At 35.0% G+C, this 12546-nt stretch overlaps 1 long non-coding RNA gene and 6 other non-coding genes across 7 annotated transcripts; all 7 read left to right on the forward strand.

Moving 5' to 3' along the window:
- Positions 1–1292: 1292 nt before the first annotated feature.
- On the forward strand, positions 1293–5004 carry LOC148599905 (uncharacterized). Its single transcript, XR_015917976.1, has 4 exons — positions 1293–1550; positions 2548–2656; positions 3152–3250; positions 3820–5004. It is a non-coding gene; the product is annotated as an uncharacterized LOC148599905 (long non-coding RNA).
- A 2278-nt stretch (positions 5005–7282) lies between these two features.
- Trnam-cau (transfer RNA methionine (anticodon CAU)) lies at positions 7283–7373 on the forward strand. Its single transcript is given in 2 exon segments — positions 7283–7319; positions 7338–7373. It is a non-coding gene; the product is annotated as a tRNA-Met (tRNA).
- A 2631-nt stretch (positions 7374–10004) lies between these two features.
- Trnam-cau (transfer RNA methionine (anticodon CAU)) lies at positions 10005–10095 on the forward strand. Its single transcript is given in 2 exon segments — positions 10005–10041; positions 10060–10095. It is a non-coding gene; the product is annotated as a tRNA-Met (tRNA).
- A 489-nt stretch (positions 10096–10584) lies between these two features.
- Trnam-cau (transfer RNA methionine (anticodon CAU)) lies at positions 10585–10675 on the forward strand. Its single transcript is given in 2 exon segments — positions 10585–10621; positions 10640–10675. It is a non-coding gene; the product is annotated as a tRNA-Met (tRNA).
- Positions 10676–11164: 489 nt separating this feature from the next.
- Trnam-cau (transfer RNA methionine (anticodon CAU)) lies at positions 11165–11255 on the forward strand. The gene is given in 2 exon segments: positions 11165–11201; positions 11220–11255. It is a non-coding gene; the product is annotated as a tRNA-Met (tRNA).
- A 489-nt stretch (positions 11256–11744) lies between these two features.
- On the forward strand, positions 11745–11835 carry Trnam-cau (transfer RNA methionine (anticodon CAU)). The gene is given in 2 exon segments: positions 11745–11781; positions 11800–11835. It is a non-coding gene; the product is annotated as a tRNA-Met (tRNA).
- Positions 11836–12324: 489 nt separating this feature from the next.
- On the forward strand, positions 12325–12415 carry Trnam-cau (transfer RNA methionine (anticodon CAU)). Its single transcript is given in 2 exon segments — positions 12325–12361; positions 12380–12415. It is a non-coding gene; the product is annotated as a tRNA-Met (tRNA).
- The last annotated feature ends 131 nt before the right edge of the window (positions 12416–12546 follow it).

Consider the following 12546-nt stretch of genomic DNA (forward strand, 5'->3'; position numbering starts at 1 on the left):
AGCGCAATTCAACCACGGGGAAATATGTTGGGACAATTAAGCTAGTTTTTTATCCAATTGGCGCAAACGTTGAATCGAAAAACGCGCAATGTGCACTTTCATTGAACTTCAACATGTAGACACTTGGTAACCAATATGAACGGTACAAAATAGTATGTTCATTGTACACCAGGTATAGATTGTACATATAGATTCCACCGTATAGTGTTTCGAAAAGTAGAATGGGTGAATCTTATTACACGTATGTACAATACAGTTTAATGCATATCATATAAATTGTAGCTATAACCAGAGGTATGACAGACTTTAGAGCTTCAGTTTCCCTACATGTATGTAGGCGATTTTGAAATTATACAATTAAGGATTTTTACTGTAATGTTGGAATATACTAGTATACCTTTGTCATCATCTCATCTGTAAAAGCTTCTTGTATATAACAGGAACGCACTTTTGTACACTATATACACACGGATGATCAGAACTGTAAGGGAACGAACATCTTCTACTGCAATATTGGACAGGTAAATCCTGTCACCTGTTGAGTCACCTGTTCTGTCTGAGCCATAAAACAATTATTTTTTTTTAAATTACCTCAGGGCGATTCTATTCGTCACCTGGCCTGTGTAATGTCGTACGTAAACTTAACCGAGATTTTGAAAGTGGGTTCTAAAAGGGGTGGGGGTTTAGAAAAAAAGGGGTGTGTCATAGTATAATATTTCCTCATTTTCACCAAAATTTTGCATGCAATTATCCACATTAATCCCATTATATCATTTTTAATACTTCTTTTTGGAATGTAACAACCAAAGGATTTTGATAGGCTATTATAAAAGTCCTTGTATATAATTATATTTACTGAAAGGATCTGCTTACTAGTGAATGAGTTTTTTTTTCTTTCAATTTATATAAGGTTTTTTATAATTTTACTAGCGAATTAAAACCGTACATGTAACAGGGAGTTATAATTAATTACAGGTCTATGCGTGTAACTGTCACCAATGATTTTACAGTCCATGCTTTAATTTACATTACAAAACCGAATTACTGCAGCCCGTGAAAGAGGTTCGCTTGCATGCACCATCCTATGGACGAACGGAAATGCCAGGATTCTACGTTAGATCTGGGTATTAAAATGTACACGTACTATGTTTAATCAAGACAAAGTCCCGAGAAAGTACAGTTTCATTCGTTAGCCCAAGGATTTATATTATACATAGCATTTACCTAAATTTAATTCCTTCGCTAGCTATGAAATAACTTTTTGTACAACTATTTACTACGTTACTGGAATGCTCATCTTGTGCATTCCTACATCGATATAACAACAAGTGTTATACGAAAGGATAATTACAGAGGAAACCTCAGATATGTATTGTCAGTCAGTGGCGAAACGGGGTGCCGAAATCACGCATGACACAAGACGCTTTTGTATACGGTTCATTCCCCGCTATGACCTCGTCCCAGCAGCGAGATAAGTGTTGATGCTGCAGTCGTTCAGAAACTAACGAATTCAATACAGCAATGAATGCATACGTCAAGTTCCGACTACAGTAAGTTAGGAGTTGTACTGCTCCAGAAAATCTGCATGATTTGCTCTGACTACTCTGCTCCTGAAACAGTTTCCTCCTTCCACAGTCACAGGTTGGGAACTACAGCTGAATTCTCGTGCGGTGTTTACCCATTATAAAATTAGAATTTTTTTAAAGTATTTTATTTGAAGCGGGAATATTTATTGTATCTGAAGAATCCTTTTTTGAATTAGGTTCACTGTAATTGTAATATTTAATGATTAAAGTTACCGTGGTCAGGGAATTTATATTACAGGGACTGGTCACTCCTTACCAAGTTTATAATATGGAGTAGGCATTTCCTAAATCAGCGAGCACAGTGAGCTTTACTGTATATGTACCATCTTTGCAAGACTTATAAAAATAATAATGAACATTACAAAGTGGGGGGGAGGGCGACCCGGATGAAAATTTTTGCTTCGCAAGTGCAATATTTTTATTTATATTTAACCAGCAAGCAAAATCAATATTTCCACTTAAAAATATGTCTTGTTAAGTAATGGGGAGTTTTTTTACAGCAATACTTATTTAGTGAAAAAATGAACACCCAGCCCTTTTTACAAATTTCTGGATCTGCCCAGCATATAGCTACTTGTCTGTCAAAGAAGAATTAAAGTATTTGTAATCAATTCAACCCCATTTGAACATTAATTACAAGAACAAGTCACAAGTTTTCAGTCAGTAGAATAGACTTATAATTTGTTTACTTATAGTACAAAACAGGCACTACCTGACAATCCTGCAAAAAGTTTTAACTGGATTTGTTGCTTAGTATGTGTTCCTAATACATGTTAGTTCTTAAATAGAACTTAAAATAAGATATGATGTGTGCAAAGATTGAAATATGTTGATTGGCATTTGTTTTTTGGGTTTTTTTTTGGAGGGGGGAGGGTTCAATTTAACTCAATCTTTACACATGTGGCTGGCATTTTAATACTTGTACAACTAAATTTGTCTAGCTGTATTTTTATTTTTTCAGACCTTTAAGTGAAGACTTGTATTTAAAAGAGAGACACTTACACATTTCTTAGAGAAGAATATTGACCAATTAAAAAGGGCGATTATCATTTAACACATTTACTGTAGCAGTAAGTACTTATACATGCAATACTCAGTGATTATTAAATAATTAAACATTTTGTTTTCATCCACAGGTATGCATTTTTTTAACATAATCTTGATGACATTGTAAATAGGCTGAAACAGTTTTGCTTTGAATACACAGGAAGCTTTCATGACGCACATTTTAATAGAAAGCACACTTAAACTCGGAAAATAGTAGTGGAGATGTTTGATTTTGTTTTCGTTTAACAGACTATCAGAAACTTTCACGCATACTGTTTAAATGATTAAAAAGTCATCTAATTTTTTATATTATTAAAATTGGAAAGGTAGGCTTTATGTAAAGATATAATATATGCACTAGACTCATAAAGGGAGATAATTAAACTCATTGGTTTTTAATGTGAAAACCTTGTTAGCACAGCTCCTCCAAAACCACTCAAGGTATTTTAAAAAAAGAATATGTGAAGAAATGCATCAGTAGAGATTCAATGCAGTACTTTTAGCTTTGTATATTGTAGGGACAACCTGACAATACCAGATGACTATTAATACATTGACCAACCTGATGGATTGGGTTTTGGATCCTGTAGTGAGAGCAACATATGATATAATTACAGGTATTCCTATATATGCATGGTAAAACATTACTTGTACATGATTTTGATGTTTTTTAGGTAATCAGTTTACTTCAAATTGTTATTAATGTTGTGCACTCTGTTAGTTGATTGAGCACAAGAAGCATATTACTTGTAGTAAGTTTTTCAAATTAGCACATTAAGTTCTGTCTTTATACATGAATGAGTTACATATAAATCAGAATACATTAATAAGTTATAAATATTTGTAAGAAACCTTTTAGAGTTGAAGACCTACAGATTATGCTTTGCATGGCTTTGAAAAGTGAGGGGGTGGTTGTTGCCTGCTGAAACTGACCAATCACCCTCATAGTAATTAGTCAGCCAGTAACACAAATCATGTTTACATTAGGTTGTTACTTTATTATCTTTCAAGGTAGGTTTTTGATAATTGGCATGTTGTTAAGCATTTTTAAGATGTATAGCCTTCTACATGCTCTAGGGTTAATTACAATTGACCTTGACATCACATTTTTTGTGCTTTGTTTGCATTTTTTTAATTAAAAATCAACCCAATACTATGACATTTTTAGTTCTTAACTATTTTTTAGGTATCATTATTGGTTGGGATTCTATGGTCAGAATAGCTACTGGTATACAGCAAGAAATTCCTGCAAAATTTTAGGAGGATTTTCACATTATATTTAAGAGCAACACTATCATGATCAGATCATCACTACAAAGTGTGCAGTACATAATATGAGCTTTTACTATTATTACCATCAAATGAGAAATTGAGAATCTTCTTTTGGTGATACTGGAGTACAGTTGTAAAGAAATCATCATTGCTACCTAAATATGATATATGTACATACATGTACTTGTGACTGCTAATATTATTCCCACTGAAGCTAAAGTGTTGACATTCAAGAAATAGTTTAGGTGTATCAGCTTCATTCACAGAAAGGTAAAATTGGAGGAAACTGTAGGGATTTAGACATAAGCAACAAACATGTAAATTTTGAAATAGGAATGTAGTTACACGTTTATTCATCAGAAGAAATCAATTCATTTTTTTCAAAACCCCACCATTGCAAAAAAGGTTTTAATTTTTTTAAATAATCATTAATAAATGTCTGCCGATTCAGGAAAACTTAGAACATACATTATTGTACCTTACTATGATTTGATGTGCTGTAATGTGTATCAAGCATTCATTTTCTGTTTAAGTAATTTTATATCTGTTTACATTCATGACAATATTAAGTGTTTTTATTATGTCTATGTTAGCCAGATTGCAATAGTTTATATGAACGGTGGTTCTTGCCCATGATATAAGGTTCAAAATGAGTTAGACTTTGATTCAGACATTTAATTCCTGTCAAATTGCATGGGCATCTATTTCATATCCTTGGAAATTATGAAAGAAGGTTTAGGCGTTAATTTGCTCATTTTTGCCAAAATTTTGCACAAAATCAACCCAATTTTTACCCAAAAGGGGGTGCATTAAATAAAGTTGATTTTGCATTTTAACAATTTTTGTTTGAGAATGGACATAAAATGCCAAAAAATACAGATACTTTTGTGTTGAATGTGGATATGGTTATGAATTGTGATGAAAGACTAACCTTTTTGTAGTTTATCAACAATATCAGTACTTTTGCAATGCAAAAAAGAAAAATGAACTATATTTTGTTATAAAGCATGTTCAAGAAATAACACTTATCAAGATAATTTAGCTTCAATTCTTTTTTAAGTTGAGTAATTAAATACATAAAAACATGCATATTCCTTATAAAGTTTAATAAAGTAATAAATATACTTACTAAATGTGAGAATGCATTGGTTATTACTTGCTTATAAATAATAGAGATGTAAAATTATTTAAATTCTACAGCTTTATTCAATCTACACACACATTTATTCTTTCTGGTATCTTTTCATAATACCTCTTCATACACATGTACCCATGTTTATATGTTTCTAACTGTATAGATTTACAAACAAAAAATCCCATGGGACAAAAAAAATTCCATGGGACAAAAATAATCCCATGGGAGAAAAAAATCCCATGGGACACAAAAAAAATCCCATGGGATTCTATGAAAATCCCATGGGATAAAAAAATCCCATGATTTTTAAATTGAAACTATAAGTTTATTTTATCAAAAATTGTAAAATAAAATGCATTTCATTAAATCCCATGCGAATCTGCATCCAATGGTTACTCACATGACATGGTAGGTTGAAGAAAGAGCGGCGCAAGATTTGCAATTCAGTGTTTTGCAAATTTAAATTGTCTTGTGTTTAACAGATTTGAAATGGACTATTATTGGCTGATATGGTCAGGGTAGCATGGATTTAAAATATCTAGGCTTAAATCTGATATCGAAAGAATCACGCTACTTTGTCGGAATAAGCCGTTAGAAAAAGAATCGCGTAATAAATAACGCAATTATGACATGAACAGCCACTCATATTTTTGTATGTGTTCATCAAGGTAGCAGGAAATTAAAGCAGCGCCATCTAGCGTAAATTCTCGTTTCCTGTCCCATCTGCCCTTAATTATAAATTGTGTCCACTAATTTTGGATTTCTTTGCCTGACAATAAAACGGAGCTTAAAATTGTCCTTGAAAAAGGACCAATTGTCCTTATTTAAAATTAAAACGCTGTCGTTTGTCACTCCGAATATTTACATGTATTCAAATCTCACGATAAGGTCCGTTATCTTAATAGATTCTGAGCAAGATTTCTATCAAATTCTTTATACAGTCTCCCTAAACATGCAATGTACATCGTGACCCTCGAATATAGTTCTGAAGGTATTTTCATAGACAAGACTTACATTTGCAAATTCCATCAACTGAGGCAAACACACAGATACAAAAAAAATAATAAAATACAATTTTGTACTAATTTCCAACATATTTGCGTTAAGAATTACACAAAAACAAATAGCGAAAAAATACATCACAAAAATTTAAAAACTACGTTTTGTTTTGTTTTTTTTTTCGTGTGCATGGGCTGAATACCGCAGTAGGTAGTGCGTCAGTCTCATAATCAATTTTACAAGAGCGATCTGAAGGTCGTGAGTTCGATCCTCACCCGGGACACGAATTTTTTGTCCAGCCTAACTTCTTCGTAATTACAATTAGGGATCGTGGAGCACAGTTTTCTTCAAAGAAAACATTTTTGGACGTCAAGCGAAGCTTTAATATAATGGAATAGTACTGCATGTGGTCGCCCGTTTTGACTGTTTTTAGGTTACAGACCACCAATTCAACCAATGAGCATTTGGAACGTACGCAAAAATAGTCCTACGCAGAAATTACCCCTGTTCCTCATAGTGCTGTGAAAAAAGTTCTCATCTTATTTAAAAAATTTAAACAGTTTCTGAAAGGAAAAACATTTCTGTACATTTTATAGGTGCATTTTGCTTCTTGTGATGTGAAGCCTAATCTCCATAATGATTTTTAAATATACCCCTGTCTTGTGAAAACACTGGGATTTCCCATGCTATTTATAGACCCTTCACTTTCGGTGACCAGTACTGCACTGCAAGTCTGCTAACCCCACATGCCATTCTGAGGATTGTGAGCTGACATATGTAGATTCATGCTGATATATAGTCCTCTGCAGGTTAAAGTTAAGGTAAAGTCCAGAGAAGCCATTGAATATTGTGAAATTAGCAAAGAAGCCTATGGAAAGTGGAATTAGTGGTTTTTAGCCTTTTAATAAGTAAGACGATGACCACTTTGAATGTCGTGAAAGTTGTTTGGACATTATATGCAAGGTGGTATAATTGTCTTCTATTAAAGACCTCAAAACATTTAGAGTAATTGTTTTTCTTCCAATTGATGGCGGTATGGATACAGTATAGGAAAGCTTCCCGTTACTTGTGCATTACGTTCGTCTAACAAATTTCTTCAGCGGTGTGTAAACTGGTGCTTAAAATGTTATTTCCTTTGATAGCTTGTGTTTGAATGTGGCCTTTTACACCTTAACAACTTGTTACATGGAGACCGACAATACACCAATGTTCTTATACCATAATTAAATGTGACATCGTAGTGGCCTCGGTAGCGCAGTAGGTAGCGCGTCAGTCTCATAATCAATTTCACAAGAGCGATCTGAAGGTCGTGAGTTCGATCCTCACCCGGGGCACGAATTTTTTTCTCCAGCCTAACTTCTTCGTAATTGCAATTAGGGATCGTGGAGCACAGTTTTCTTCAAAGAAAACATTTTTGGACGTCAAGCGAAGCTTTAATATAATGGAATAGTACTGCATGTGGTCGCCCGTTTTGACTGTTTTTAATAAAAAAGACGATGACCACTTTGAATGTCGTGAAAGTTGTTTGGACATTATATGCAAGGTGGTATAATTGTCTTCTATTAAAGACCTCAAAACATTTAGAGTAATTGTTTTTCTTCCAATTGATGGCGGTATGGATACAGTATAGGAAAGCTTCCCGTTACTTGTGCATTACGTTCGTCTAACAAATTTCTTCAGCGGTGTGTAAACTGGTGCTTAAAATGTTATTTCCTTTGATAGCTTGTGTTTGAATGTGGCCTTTTACACCTTAACAACTTGTTACATGGAGACCGACAATACACCAATGTTCTTATACCATAATTAAATGTGACATCGTAGTGGCCTCGGTAGCGCAGTAGGTAGCGCGTCAGTCTCATGGAGGACCAGTCGAGTATGCCCAAGATGTCGGACGCCTTTTTGTCAGTGCTGATAGAAAATGTGATTATTTGTCGGATTACCGTGTTTTGGATTGGATTTACCAGCCATTACTTGTGTATTTAGGACATTGTTTCACTAAACGTAAGTCAGATTGACAATTTGATGTATTATAAGCGTTTTTATACTGATTGTGCTTATTCTTCATTTCCCGTTGAGGGTCTGCATGGGAGGTAGAGCTTCATTGGAAAAAATGGAAAATCTCCCAAAAACGTTGTTAGCTTTGGTGAATATTGTTAGTGAACAATACAGTGAATTTTCATGGTCTTCTGTTGAACAGAATGGAAAAATGCGAATTAGCTTAAGTTGGACAAACAATCAACCGAAGCGACACAAATCCAAGTCTACACGTAGTCGTGATCAAAGACGGTATGATGAATTTATTGCAGCCAAAAATAGCGTCGGTGAAAACATAAAAGATCAGACATTGTCAAGTGATACTGGTTCTTCCGATGATGATTCCGAATCATCTGACAAACAATCGGACTGGGATATGGAGATATCTGTCGCAGATAAGTTAGAGAAAACCCCGTGTGGATCCTCGCATAAGGTAATTAAATCACCGGTTGAACCAAATAAAGAAAAGCAGTCAAGCAAGAAAGGTAGCGGTGGACAATCGATTACTGATAATGTGTGTATAAAGAAGACTATTCATAAACCTGTTGAACCACCTCGGCAAGATTTAAATAGATCAAAAGTGAATACCGGTACACAAAAAAGGAAAACGGACAATACACAACCAATTGTTCAAATACCACTTTCATTGGACAAAATTGTTATCAAATTTTGTACTGGTAGTATTGGCGTTTTATTAGCATTTTTGCCAGGAACGATGAACATTCTTCATCACTGTTTAACAGACGATGAAACTATTATTATTGACCGCTCCGTCCATCACTGGAAATATTTTAAGAAAAATATTGAAGAAGATTTTAATGATGTACGGCAAACTAAATTTTACAGTGATATAGTGAAAGAAGGAATTCAAAAGATGGAATACTTTTTGAAGAGTCAATAGACCTTATTTGTATGAGAGTGCCATTGAATTGTGGATTGTTTGAGTTTAATCATATTTTGTTAAAACTTTATACCAAAGTTGATATAAAGGCGTGGAGGTCCAGCCTTTTTACATAACTTTTGGACAAGAGATTTAATTGATATATTGTTAAATTAAAATAATCCTCTTTTCGTGAAGTCATGCTTGTTTTTACCTTTTACGAAAAATGTTGAAAAATAACTAAAAAAGTATGCGAATATATTTAAACTGTTGTAAGAAAGTGTAGATGATATGAGCAGACATTTGTATGTTTAATGTATTCTTTCAGGATTGCATGAAAAATGGACAATTGTGAATGTGATTGTATTCAGCCTGGATTGTAATACGGACAATTGAGAATTAATGTTTTTGTGAACAAAATATTGATGTAAAAATCTGTGATATATATTTGATGATTGATAATATAAAGATAAAAAAAAAAAAAAAAAAAAAGCGCGTCAGTCTCATAATCAATTTCACAAGAGCGATCTGAAGGTCGTGAGTTCGATCCTCACCCGGGGCACGAATTTTTTTCTCCAGCCTAACTTCTTCGTAATTGCAATTAGGGATCGTGGAGCACAGTTTTCTTCAAAGAAAACATTTTTGGACGTCAAGCGAAGCTTTAATATAATGGAATAGTACTGCATGTGGTCGCCCGTTTTGACTGTTTTTAATAAAAAAGACGATGACCACTTTGAATGTCGTGAAAGTTGTTTGGACATTATATGCAAGGTGGTATAATTGTCTTCTATTAAAGACCTCAAAACATTTAGAGTAATTGTTTTTCTTCCAATTGATGGCGGTATGGATACAGTATAGGAAAGCTTCCCGTTACTTGTGCATTACGTTCGTCTAACAAATTTCTTCAGCGGTGTGTAAACTGGTGCTTAAAATGTTATTTCCTTTGATAGCTTGTGTTTGAATGTGGCCTTTTACACCTTAACAACTTGTTACATGGAGACCGACAATACACCAATGTTCTTATACCATAATTAAATGTGACATCGTAGTGGCCTCGGTAGCGCAGTAGGTAGCGCGTCAGTCTCATAATCAATTTCACAAGAGCGATCTGAAGGTCGTGAGTTCGATCCTCACCCGGGGCACGAATTTTTTTCTCCAGCCTAACTTCTTCGTAATTGCAATTAGGGATCGTGGAGCACAGTTTTCTTCAAAGAAAACATTTTTGGACGTCAAGCGAAGCTTTAATATAATGGAATAGTACTGCATGTGGTCGCCCGTTTTGACTGTTTTTAATAAAAAAGACGATGACCACTTTGAATGTCGTGAAAGTTGTTTGGACATTATATGCAAGGTGGTATAATTGTCTTCTATTAAAGACCTCAAAACATTTAGAGTAATTGTTTTTCTTCCAATTGATGGCGGTATGGATACAGTATAGGAAAGCTTCCCGTTACTTGTGCATTACGTTCGTCTAACAAATTTCTTCAGCGGTGTGTAAACTGGTGCTTAAAATGTTATTTCCTTTGATAGCTTGTGTTTGAATGTGGCCTTTTACACCTTAACAACTTGTTACATGGAGACCGACAATACACCAATGTTCTTATACCATAATTAAATGTGACATCGTAGTGGCCTCGGTAGCGCAGTAGGTAGCGCGTCAGTCTCATAATCAATTTCACAAGAGCGATCTGAAGGTCGTGAGTTCGATCCTCACCCGGGGCACGAATTTTTTTCTCCAGCCTAACTTCTTCGTAATTGCAATTAGGGATCGTGGAGCACAGTTTTCTTCAAAGAAAACATTTTTGGACGTCAAGCGAAGCTTTAATATAATGGAATAGTACTGCATGTGGTCGCCCGTTTTGACTGTTTTTAATAAAAAAGACGATGACCACTTTGAATGTCGTGAAAGTTGTTTGGACATTATATGCAAGGTGGTATAATTGTCTTCTATTAAAGACCTCAAAACATTTAGAGTAATTGTTTTTCTTCCAATTGATGGCGGTATGGATACAGTATAGGAAAGCTTCCCGTTACTTGTGCATTACGTTCGTCTAACAAATTTCTTCAGCGGTGTGTAAACTGGTGCTTAAAATGTTATTTCCTTTGATAGCTTGTGTTTGAATGTGGCCTTTTACACCTTAACAACTTGTTACATGGAGACCGACAATACACCAATGTTCTTATACCATAATTAAATGTGACATCGTAGTGGCCTCGGTAGCGCAGTAGGTAGCGCGTCAGTCTCATAATCAATTTCACAAGAGCGATCTGAAGGTCGTGAGTTCGATCCTCACCCGGGGCACGAATTTTTTTCTCCAGCCTAACTTCTTCGTAATTGCAATTAGGGATCGTGGAGCACAGTTTTCTTCAAAGAAAACATTTTTGGACGTCAAGCGAAGCTTTAATATAATGGAATAGTACTGCATGTGGTCGCCCGTTTTGACTGTTTTTAATAAAAAAGACGATGACCACTTTGAATGTCGTGAAAGTTGTTTGGACATTATATGCAAGGTGGTATAATTGTCTTCTATTAAAGACCTCAAAACATTTAGAGTAATTGTTTTTCTTCCAATTGATGGCGGTATGGATACAGTATAGGAAAGCTTCCCGTTACTTGTGCATTACGTTCGTCTAACAAATTTCTTCAGCGGTGTGTAAACTGGTGCTTAAAATGTTATTTCCTTTGATAGCTTGTGTTTGAATGTGGCCTTTTACATCTTAACAACTTGTTACATGGAGACCGACAATACACCAATGTTCTTATACCATAATTAAATGTGACATCGTAGTGGCCTCGGTAGCGCAGTAGGTAGCGCGTCAGTCTCATAATCAATTTCACAAGAGCGATCTGAAGGTCGTGAGTTCGATCCTCACCCGGGGCACGAATTTTTTTCTCCAGCCTAACTTCTTCGTAATTGCAATTAGGGATCGTGGAGCACAGTTTTCTTCAAAGAAAACATTTTTGGACGTCAAGCGAAGCTTTAATATAATGGAATAGTACTGCATGTGGTCGCCCGTTTTGACTGTTTTTAATAAAAAAGACGATGACCACTTTGAATGTCGTGAAAGTTGTTTGGACATTATATGCAAGGTGGTATAATTGTCTTCTATTAAAGACCTCAAAACATTTAGAGTAATTGTTTTTCTTCCAATTGATGGCGGTATGGATACAGTATAGGAAAGCTTCCCGTTACTTGTGCATTACGTTCGTCTAACAAATTTCTTCAGCGGTGTGTAAACTGGTGCTTAAAATGTTATTTCCTTTGATAGCTTGTGTTTGAATGTGGCCTTTTACACCTTAACAACTTGTTACATGGAGACCGACAATACACCAATGTTCTTATACCATAATTAAATGTGACATCGTAGTGGCCTCGGTAGCGCAGTAGGTAGCGCGTCAGTCTCATAATCAATTTCACAAGAGCGATCTGAAGGTCGTGAGTTCGATCCTCACCCGGGGCACGAATTTTTTTCTCCAGCCTAACTTCTTCGTAATTGCAATTAGGGATCGTGGAGCACAGTTTTCTTCAAAGAAAACATTTTTGGACGTCAAGCGAAGCTTTAATATAATGGAATAGTACTGCATGTGGTCG

Source organism: Perna viridis, chromosome 13 (genome assembly GCF_037379345.1).
Source record: "Perna viridis isolate PV_CMFRI_1.1 ecotype Kerala chromosome 13, ASM3737934v1, whole genome shotgun sequence".
NCBI lineage: Eukaryota > Metazoa > Mollusca > Bivalvia > Mytilida > Mytilidae > Perna > Perna viridis.